This window comes from Gambusia affinis, linkage group LG02 (genome assembly GCF_019740435.1).
Source record: "Gambusia affinis linkage group LG02, SWU_Gaff_1.0, whole genome shotgun sequence".
Taxonomy (NCBI): domain Eukaryota; kingdom Metazoa; phylum Chordata; class Actinopteri; order Cyprinodontiformes; family Poeciliidae; genus Gambusia; species Gambusia affinis.
In genome coordinates, this window is record NC_057869.1 from 27017079 (window position 1) to 27028806 (window position 11728).

Consider the following 11728-nt stretch of genomic DNA (forward strand, 5'->3'; position numbering starts at 1 on the left):
GGTCGTATTTTCGGAGGGTTGTGACAAAGTGGAAGCAATCGGAACCAATGCCAAATCAGCCGCGAGCCGACCTGGAAGCACCGAGACCGTTCCAGTCGCATTGCGGGGTCGGCTAGACGCTGAAGGATGTGGTGTGAGTAAGTACCTGCAAAACATCCAGGTTTCAAGTAGCTGTTGGTTTAGTTCAAGTGCAAATGAGAAGAGGGCTTCATCAGCAGGGCTTCCCTGGCCGTGGATATTGCAATATGTATAAATATAAATATATATATATATATATATATCTCCTACCAGGGCAGCAAATTCAACTTAAAAGATATGCAGTAGGGTCAGATGTGTGGAGTGGCTGTCCCGTGTACGGAGTCCATTAAACCTGAGGTTTGATTCCTCGAATCTGGCACATTTACAACATTTCCTGTCTGATTTTTTGTAAATACATGCTACTGGTTTCTGCCAGATCAATTTCAACTTTTTTTATTTGGATGAGCTTTGCAACATTTCCAGTTGCCACATACAGCTCTGGAAAAAACTCAAGAGCCCACTGCACTCAACCGCATTCCTGGTTGTCACGCCAAATGTTGATCTCTGAACTCTCCCTGAGTCAAAACATTAGTTTTGCTGTTTCTAAATGAATATGAGCTTGTTTTCTTTGCATTATTTGAGATCTGAAAGCACTGTCTTTTTTGTGATTTTCACCGTTTCTCTGCAAATAAAAACTAAACTTTAGCTTGGGAGTTTCAGAGGCATGTTGTCAGTAGTTCATAGAATAAATGAACAATGTCCATTTTACTCAAACATAGACCTATGAAAAGTAAACGCAGAGAAACTCAGCATTTTTAGTTGTCTCCTAATGTTTTCCACTTATTTGCCATTTTTTGTACCCTTCTCCTGACTGATACTTTTGTACCACAGAATCCTTTTGATTCTTTGCCACCACTCTGCGCATGATACTTTCTTTTTTTTTCTTTTTTTTTTTGTATCTTAAAGGTCCAAATAAGTACATATGAACTAATGGACATTTGAACTTTATTCCAGGTTAATCGGTATTTGTAATAAACTGCAGATGTGAACTCTATTAGACTAAACGTGCTGCAACTAGAAGCAAAATTTCCTCAAAGACAATGTTAGCATAAGACTCTACACAGTTAGGTTTATATAACTGACTTTAAGCAAAGCAATAAAAATAATCCATGGAACTTATTTCTGCGTAAAACTTTCTCTGGTGTTCGAATGTCACCTTCGTTGTTTTTTTTTATGGAAAGCTGAATTAAGCCACAATAGTGGTACACGTGCATTGTTCTGACTCCGCGTTCAAAAATTCAGAGATGAGTTTTAGTTACTTCATATGATCTGCAGAGGCACAACAGTATCATTAAAGGAAAATTAACCCAAATTGATTCCACTGGAAATACCCTTGAAACAAAAAGAAAAAGGCATGAGGGATTTCATGATCAGTAGATCGGTGTTTGAATGCAAATCAACGAGTGCTGTGGAGTACGCTTACTTCAACATCCCAGATGCGGCACTGGGGAGGAGATGGACGATCTGTATCTCATGTTAATCAGCTGATGTGAGCAGCAGCGTTTTGACATTTTCATTTTGGAGGAGTGCGGTAGCGTTGAAGCTTGGGGTGATTTATCCAGACGATTCTTTTTAAACCACACAGGTCACATTTAAGAAAGCGTAATTAAACTTTAAACCATTTTGTGCCTTTTTCTTTTCTTCTTCTTCTTCTTCTTCTTCTTCTTCTTAATGTATCCTTTACATATTAAAACAGAACCACTTAGGGCCTCATTTTCCCTGTACTAACTGCGCTCATTGATATGACAGACTCCATTTCATTTCATCAAGTGTCACCTGTCATTTCCTAACCTACAGAATTATGCTGTCATGATTCCAGTAGCTCTCTCTCTTTCTCCCTCTCGCTCATTTCTTTTCTTCTTAAAATAGACTTCCTATGAAATTGCTTTGTTTTGGGGTTTTTTTGTCTGAAGGTCTTTAGATTCTTTTTTCCACGTTGAAGCCACAAGCTAAAATATGTTTTATTGAAGATTAAACATGAAAAAAAAAAAAACTGGCACAAAGTACTGTTTAATTGAGAAGGGGAAGATAAAAATCTTAATTTGATTCAAAAACATTTTACAAAACAAATCTGAAAAGAATGATACTTTATTGGAGCATGTTTTGCTGGAATTAAAGCCTTTTCACAGCCGCTCAGAGCCGTTTGGGTTATTTTTCTTCTTTCTTTGACGCCCACAGGCTAAAATCTCTAAACTTTATGCTGTTTGCAAAACAGCTGAAATGTAGTAAATTCTCATTAGATTGTTTTTCTTGTTTTAACACATCTCTAGTTGGATTAAGGTATGGCCCAGAGCATTATGTTGCCACCACCATGTTCTTCTGAGCTTCACCAGGCATACCAAGGGCTACTTATTGATTGATGCTCTTCTTGCTAGGCCTTATAGTTAAAGTCTTAATAGGTGTGCTGTCGTAGAGGTCCCACACTGCTCTTAATAGCTTTTTTAATATATAACCTAAGGTGTTTTCCCAGCTGATTTTCTCTATTTGATTTGGGAGCAAAATTGCAAGATTTGTGTCTGTGTCAGACAATCCAAACTGATTGAAAAACCTGTTCACCTCCCCGCCTGTGGTGGCGCTGCACCAGGAAACGCTAAAAGAGATAACTCCAAAACCACAGAAAAAGACTTGAGCGCAGCATCCTTCTTCACAAAATATAAACAAAAATAGAGTAGTGTAGCTGAATTAATTTAATTTAATTTATTTTTCATTTTTTCATAGTTGATTTGAGTGAGCCTTATCAAGTCACTTCTCCTTTTTCGAGGTGGGGCAGGCAGTTTTCTTGCCTCATGGCAGGGGGCGCTCATGATCCCAGTCATTGTGACTCCACAACTGCAGAGTAAGAGACAGTAACAGCGAGCTAGCCATGGAGCTAGCCATACAGTAAAGTGTAGTGATATATTTACAGTTTTCTCCTCGAACCACATCAATCACTTATTAATAATCACAAAATGAACATTAATCCTAAAACCATACTACTGCAACATACTGAATGTTCTGCTCTTTGTGTGGGAAATATTTGAGTGTTTTTTGTGGCGTTGTTGTTAGTTGCTATGGCAGCGAGTTTGCGCGTAGCTGTGCTGATACAGAGAGCGAGAAACAAGTGGTTTTGAGTTTAACTAGCGGTTTTTCCCTTTGCTGTGGAGCACAGGGCGAAATTATCAGTATCTACATGTCCAAGTTTGATTGAGTTAACGGAATTGCGCGGCTTTGGATGACATTTTAAAGAATAGTCTTTTTACCCTCCAGCGTTGTACATGTGCAAAATTTCCTTATGTAAACAATAACATGCAGGGGTGTATATTTGTAAAAATGATTATGATTAAGTCAGTGTCTGTTTGAGTGTGTCCACACTGTGTTTTATAGGAATAAACTCGGATTTTAGCGGTTGTACAATTTCTATTTTGTGTTGGGCAATAATATATCAGGGGCCATTTCTTCTGCTAGCCCTAAAGAGTCTTGCGTTTGTTTCAGTTGTATTTACCCAGAATGCCCTGTCCTGTAATCCGCCTCCTGCTTTTGGAGTGTTCTTCAATCAACGTTCATCCACAAATAAGTTCGAACCACACCCGAGTTCACTTCAACCAAACCAAAACTTAAATTTGTAAGGGACCAGAGTTCACGTTTTGGGCTGCATCAGAGTTCGATTCACTCCTCCCCAAACGAACTGGATCTTCTAGATAAACAAGCTAATGTCAGATTAAAGCGGACTAAACAAGGTTGGTGTGAATGTCCTCCTTAAACTTCTTGATTGAATGAATCAGTTGAATCGATTGAACTGGACTCGTTAAGGTTCTCAGAGTAGAAAGGAGTCAGAACATATGCATGCAAAACAGTTTAGATTTCTATTTCTGAAAAAGAAAAACTTTTACACTTTTTCTCCCACTTATCACTTGTGTACTATGTTTTGTTATTCAATCCCAAAAAAATCACAATAAAATCAATTCAATATTTGGTGTTAATAAGACAGAATGTATGGCAAGGCGAAAAATGATCAAGAAAAAGCTTTTTAGGTCAAAATCAAATCTGTACTTCTTCTTCTTCTTTTTCTCCTTTGCGTTGGTGGAGCTGCTTGTCAGCGTTGAATTATTGGTCCATTCTGTCAGCGGGGGACTGTCCTCCCACTGCTGCATCAAAGAATCCCTTCATGTGTCAGGAACATTCAAAGCATGAGATGAGGCAACCCTAAATTGTTTCTGACAATTAAATCAAATCCTCTTTTTCCTCTTCTTTCCCCCCTCAGACGCTGATGTGCAGCATTTGTTTAGAAAAAGAAAAAAAAGCACATCTGAATAAAATATTGTGCATTGAAGTCGGATGTTTTCATCCACTTGTGGATCGAAAGAATGTCCAATGTGATCAATGTGGAGAAGTTGACTATCACGTTTTCTAGAAGTAGATGCCAGTCTTCGATAGCTGTAAAGAGATGGACACACGTTTCCTCTGTGATTTGAAAAGGCCCGACTCACCGGACGTTTTATTCAACATTGTGAAATTTAAAGCGTTACGTGGGAGTTTTTCTCACAACTGGGCAAATAAAGTAATTGTGCTTTCTTTCCTGCAGTTTATTCAGATATGAGGACCCAACAGGGAGGTGGAATGATTAATTACTTGTTTACTCTTGAATAAATGCTCCCTCACCTCTTATTTAACCTTTTTGCTGCTGAGTGCTCATTAGAGAAATTGGTGTAACAGAAAGAACCAGATATAGTCTTCTATAAATAAAATCATGGGGTTTGTCTTTTGAACTCCCGCTGTTGCTTGCTCTGATGCTCACAGCTGCAACGTTGGACAGCTGTTGGAGCTAACAACGTCTTGTTTTGTTCTTCAGCGTTTAAGTTTTCATACCCTTTGAACTTTCTGCAATTTGTCAAAGTTACAACGTAGAAGTTCGATGTCTTTTTTGTGAACCTATGGGACAAACCGACACAAAGTGATGCGTAAAAGTGGAAGAAAGTGAAACGGAGTTTTTACATATTTTGAATTAAAGAGGCGTGGCTTTGATTCGCGCTTCCCCTCTTTAAATTTTTTCGCATCACATGACTTGATGAAGAAACCGCGAAGAAGACGACAACAGGAAGTAGTTAGAGGATCATGGCGGAGGATAAGGATTTATCACGTGATCAAACGTGTGATTTTAATTACGTTTCTTATTTTATGGAAACAGCAGTTGCGAAACTACGTTGTTTTTGTTTTTTTTTCAACATTAAAGGAATATTGACAAAGTTATGCACACATTTGTAATGGAAACACATCAAATCTCTTTTTAGTCCATCCATCCATTGTCTATGTACGCGCGTTCATACAAGTTGCCAGCCCATCATAGGGACCAAAAAGACCCCCATGCAAAATAAAGGCAGTTTAGAGTAAACAATTAACCCAACGTGTTTGGATCCAAAGCTATGATAGAACAATCTGTAGACAGGACATCTGTTAGACAAGCATCCCACAAACCTGGGTGGATGTTAACGCTGCATATTAATACTGAACGCTTCGTCACCACAGCGATGCTGGTACATCTTCCAGCTGGTCAGCAACCTTTAACATAAACCGCAGCTACAGCAGGATCTAAACCTTTTCAAATGTGATTTTTTTCATTTGTTTTTTGTTTGCGCTCTAATTTGTCATGTTAGTCAATTCGCTCCAACAAAGTACATTGATTTTTACGGACGGAATGTGTTGGAATTCGGAGCAAAAAATTCAATAATTATGAATATTTTACAAGGTGCCAGGTTGTTTGTTTTCACACAAAATGGCACAAAACGGCAAACATACTTTTTTTATATATAGATTCCTGGAGCCATACGACTTTGACTTCAATCTGAGCCGTCACAAATTTCCATTCATTTTTGTCTATCTAAAGAAATCTGCAGGAAAATTGTTGTTTTTACTGCAGCTACATCAGAGAGTCCGAGCAGAGAAATAAACCGTCATGAAACAAGATGTGAAATCTTACAGGACTGTTGAAAACAAGGCTTCGTTTTTATAACATGATAAAAAAAAACACTCTAGAAAAGTACAAGAGCGTAATCCCTTTGTTTTAGAAGAAAGGACCGTAGATAAAAAAAAAAAAAAGGAAATTGTTGGAGAAGAATCAATTGGCAAAAAGAGCATCAACACCCAGAAAGAGAGCTTGGGGCTAGAATGGGCCCAGTTCCTCTCACAGCTCATCAAGAACAGGCCCTGGAAGCCGTCAGCTTTGTGGAAGCCAACAATCGTCTGCTGCCAGATAATCAGAGAGATGTGTAAATACTTCCTTAAAGTCACGTTAGCAGGGTCTTCCCACACCAACAACTTTCTACCAAACAATAAGCTGAGATTGTGTATTTATAGCACGTAAGCAGTACAGAGCAATAAAGAAGCCAGGTCTCTGAACTTTCTTCTTCTGTTTTCCTTTTATTTAATTATCCATGTTTGACATTTTCTGCTAGCTGTTCTTTTTTTTTATTTACAACCCGTAAGCAGAGGAAGAACAACTGACAAAGACTTTGTAAAAGGGATTTTTTTTAAAAAATCATCGAAAACAGAAAATTTGGATCTACTGGCAGGCATGGATCTTGGTTTATTAGGGTTTTTGTTAATTTTAGAGACACAGTGAAGAAGTCAAAACTTTATGGCTCCTCACCCAACGACTGGTGGGAAAAATCATGAACTATAGAGGATTTCAATAGTTTTAACTGAAAAAGAAACTATTTGAAAGCTCTTGGCACGTCTACAGCACAGAGAAAGAACCATCACTACATGACCTGGTCCCACACCGAACCATCAACTTAAATGTTTTATTGCAATATTTGAACTGAAGGACTCAATGAAATCCTTTTACTTCTACTGGGTCTTGTTGTAGGCACAAAGGCAAAGTTTATATTTTATTCTTTCCTACTTTTCTTCACGTCCGTGTGTCATGGCACTATATGGAAAAGGGTTTGCTCTTTTTTAAATCATATTTTTTAGAGGAGACTCCCAAAAGGCCTGTGACTTGCATTTTTCATCCACACATTTTCCCATTCAGCCCTTCTGTTTTGTATATGCATAATGTATACTCCACAGTGTAACACATTATACAGTCTCTTGATCATAAAACTTTCACACACGTGGAGGTGAACGTCTCCGTCTGCCATCCAGTCAAATGATGACCACTCTACTCAGAAAAGAACCAAACTATTCAGCAGCTGGTTGATCAGTGGACGTATTAGTGTAAATTCGGACACAGAATCTAGGATAAAAAATCCACAGCATCCCCCAGAATGTGTCATTTTGTGCCTAAGTCTAAACCTTCTCAGGCAACTTCTTAAACAAATAACTTAATTAAAAAAAATAAATAAATGAATCTGTTCCCAAAAGGCTCCTTGGAGTTAAGGCAAAACACTTAAGTGATGGCTTATTGCTGGTTGCTCATCAGTGATGCATGCATTTCACTCACAATAAATTATGCAACCGGGTGTAAACTTTTTGACCTCTTTTAAGATTATTTTTTAATGAGCACTTTGTCCTCTGCTGTGTCGTTGGACCATTATCCAAACTGGGGGTCGCGTGATTGGTGGGCTGTGGACTGGCATTAGGAGTTGGTCAGTTGCTAAATCTGGCCCAGTCCAAGGACAGTGGCAGACATGTACTTGGTAGATACATCTGTTAGATGATTATGCCTGGAAGCCCATGGTGGCCCAGAAGATCACTTTATCTTAATTCAGAATGCCAACTGTGAAAGATGGGACTCTTTTACGTGTTAAAATTTTTGTTTTTTAGGAAGCATGTGTCAGAAAAGTTATTGCAGGACTGGTTGTCTTGAGTTACCCTAACATTCACAGAGATGTGAATGTTTTTTTTTAGTTTTTTTTTAAAGGTTTTATGGGCTCTAGTGGCCTTTATTAGATAGTTAATTGACAGGAAAGTGTGTAATGAGAGAAGGGGGAAGACATGCAGCAAAGGTCAGCAGGCCGGGAATCGAACCTGCGACGGCCGCGTCGAGGACTAAGGCCTCCTTATGTGGGTTGTGCTTAACCCCTGCACCACCACAGCACATTCCGAGACGTGAATGTTTGAGTTACCCTAACATTCACATCTCTGTGAAAAAAATGTTTGATTTATTTTTTTTTTGCTTTTACTTTTTAAAAATAGGATGTGAACTCCTTTTAAACTGTCATGATGGGACAGGTTTCCTTTAGCCAAGAAAGGATGTGGTATAACAACTTCAATCTGGGAGGAACTGCAGGTCGAGACATTTGATGAATGTACTTTCCAGGTGGGGAATTCTTGTTTAGCACTCTGTTAGTCATAATGACTTTGCAAAAGGCTTTTCCACCAGAACCACATTTACCAAAATTGCATGACATGCAAATCAGCAGGCATGTTGGGTTTAAGATTCTCTTGACCAGGTGCACAATAATATGTTAGAGGAGTAGAGAATGCAATCAAGTCCACAACTTTCTAACAGCAAGATGAATACTCTTCCTACTGAGTTGCCCCACTACATGGCCAAATAAAGATTGACCTTTTCATAAAGTCATAATGTCAAAGTCATCCCTTTCACACAGCATTTCCCAATTTGTATCAGCCTGTTTGAACTTGGATCTGCATTTCTTAGGTGACAGAAGTGGCACCTGCTGTGGTAGTTTGCTCTTCTAGCTATGTGCTTAAAGGTTGGATGTGTTTGGTATTTGTACCTTGGTTGGGGTAAGGGTTCGTGGTCGAGTGAGGAGTGCTCATTTGGGCAACTTTTTATCATCTGGATAACATTTGCCCATTCTTCTCTGACCTTCAGAGAAGGTTCAGACATCAGGTCCATGGTGAGGAGGAGGAGGGGCGGATCTGTGTTTACATATTTTTTAAAAATATGTAAACATTACATATTTTAGTTTTTAAAAGTTTACAAACTCTAAATTTGTTGTGTAAGTATATAAAAAGAACTTATGTTTTATAAACAATAATATTACTTATTAATTTGGTGCTAATAGATGAATGTTTTTTTCTTTTTATGTTAATAAACTGGCACCAAGTATAAATCAGATTTTTACCTTTGTGTTCAATGTCTGTGTACCATTAATGGTAAAAGAAAAAACATTTTCAGTTTTCTCCAAAATTCACCAAAGTGACGATTTTTCAGTATTATAAGAAACGTAGTGTTTCAAAAGAGCAGAGGAAATATTATGTTTTTTGAACAATAACAATATTTGTTGTTAAGCTGTTGCTAAGAGATGACGGAGTCGTCTGGTAACCAAGGGCCACAATGTAAACATTACATATTTCAGTTTTGCAAAGTTTCCCAACTCTGAATTTCTTCTCTAAGCATATAAGGAGTATTTCAAAACAACTTATGTTTTATAAAAGATATTATTCCTTATTAATTTGGTGCTAATAGATGAGCGTTTTTTCTTTTTTGGTAATAAACTGCCATGAAATTTAAATCAGATTTTTACTTTTATGTTCAATTTCTGTTTTATAGTATATCTACCATCGATGATTAAAAAAAACAACTAACTTTTCAGTAAAATTCACCAAAGTGACGATTTTTAAGTATTATAAGATACGTAGTATTTCAGAAGAGCAGAGGAAATCTTATGTTCTTTGAACAATAACAATATTTGTTGTTAAGCTGTTGCTAGGAGATGACAGCGTTTTCTGGTAACCAAGGGCCACAATGTAAACATTAGATATTTTAGTTTTGCAAAGTTTACCAACTCTAAATTTGTTGTCTAAGCATATAAGCAGTATTTTAAAAGAACTTATATTTTATAAACAATAATATAACTTATTAATTTGGTGCTAATAGATGAGCGTTTGTTCTTTTTCTGGTCACAAACTGCCATGAAGTATAAATCAAATTTTTACTTTTGTGTTGAATTTCTGTTTTATAGTATATCTACCATCGATGATTAAAAAAAAAATAAAAAATTTACTTTTCTCCAAAATTCACCAAAGTGATGATTCTTAAGTAGAATCAGATGAGTAGTATTTTAAAAGAGCAGAGGAAATCTTATGTTTTTTGAACAATAACAATATTTGTTGTTAAGCTGTTGCTAAGAGATGACAGCGTTTTCTGGTAACCAAGGGCCACAATATAAACATTAGATATTTTAGTTTTGCAAAGTTTACCAACTCTAAATTTGTTATATCCAAACTGATGAGTAGTATTTCAAAAGAACTTATGTTTTATAAACAATAATATAACTTATTGATTTGGTGTTAATAGATGAGCGTTTGTTCTGGTAACAAACTGCCACGAAGTATAAATCAGATTTTTACTTTTGTGTTCAATGTCTGTGTACCATTAATGGCAAAAAAAAACTTACACTTTTCTCCAAAATTCACCAACTAGACAATTCTTAAATAGAATCAGATGAGTAGTATTTTAAAAGAGCAGAGGAAATCTTATGTTTTTTGAACAATAACAATATTTGTTGTTAAGCTGTTGCTAAGAGATGACAGCGTTGTCTGGTAACCAAGGGCCACAATGTAAACATTAGATATTTTAGTTTTGAAAAGTTTACCAACTCTAAATTTGTTGTATTCAAACTGATGAGTAGTATTTCAAAAGAACTTATGTTTTATAAACAATAATATAACTTATTAATTTGGTGCTAATAGATGAGTGTTTTTTCTTTTTCTGGTAACAAACTGTCATAAAGTATAAATCAGATTTTTACTTTTGTGTTCAATGTCTGTGTACCATTAATGGTAAAAAAAACCCAAAACATTTTCACTTTTCTCCAAAATTCACCAAAGTGACGATTCTTAAGTATTATAAGAAATGTAGTGTTTCAACAGAGCAGAGGAAATCTTATGTTTTTTGAACAATAACAATATTTGTTGTTAAGCTGTTGCTAAGAGATGACAGTGTTTTCTGGTAACCAAGGGCCACAATGCAAACAGTACATATTTTAGTTTTGCAAAGATTACCAACTCTAAATTTGTTGTCTAAGCATATAGGCAGTATTTCAAAACAACTTATGTTTCATAAACAATAATATAACTTATTAATTCTGTGCTAATAGATGAGCGTTTTTTTTTTTCTTTTTCTGATCACAAACTGCCATGAAGTATAAATCAAATTTTTACTTTCGTGTTGAATTTCTGTTTTATAGTATATCTACCATCAATGATTAAAAAAAATAAAATAAAATTAACTTTTCTGTAAAATTCACCAAAGTGACCAATCTTAAGTAGAATACGATGAGTAGTATTTTAAAAGAGCAGAGGAAATATTATGATTTTTGAACAATAACAATATTTGTTGTTAAGCTGTTGCTAAGAGATGACAGCGTTTTCTGGTAACCAAGGGCCACAATGTAAACATTAGATATTTTAATTTTGCAAAGTTTACCAACTCTAAATTTGTTATATCCAAACTGATGAGTAGTATTTCAAAAGAACTTATGTTTTATAAACAATAATATAACTTATTGATTTGGTGTTAAGACATGAGCGTTTTTTCTGGTAACAAACTGGGATGAAGTTTAAATCAGATTTTTACTTTTGTTTTCAATGTCTGTGTACCATTAATGGCAAATAAAACATTGTCACTTTTCTCCAAAATTCACCTATTAAGAACCTCAGCATCACTAACAATTTTAAATATTGATAAGATGAGTAATATTTTGAGAGAGGAAAGGTTTATTGGCTGAGTTTGAACAATCAATATTTGATTGTTGGTTGCTAA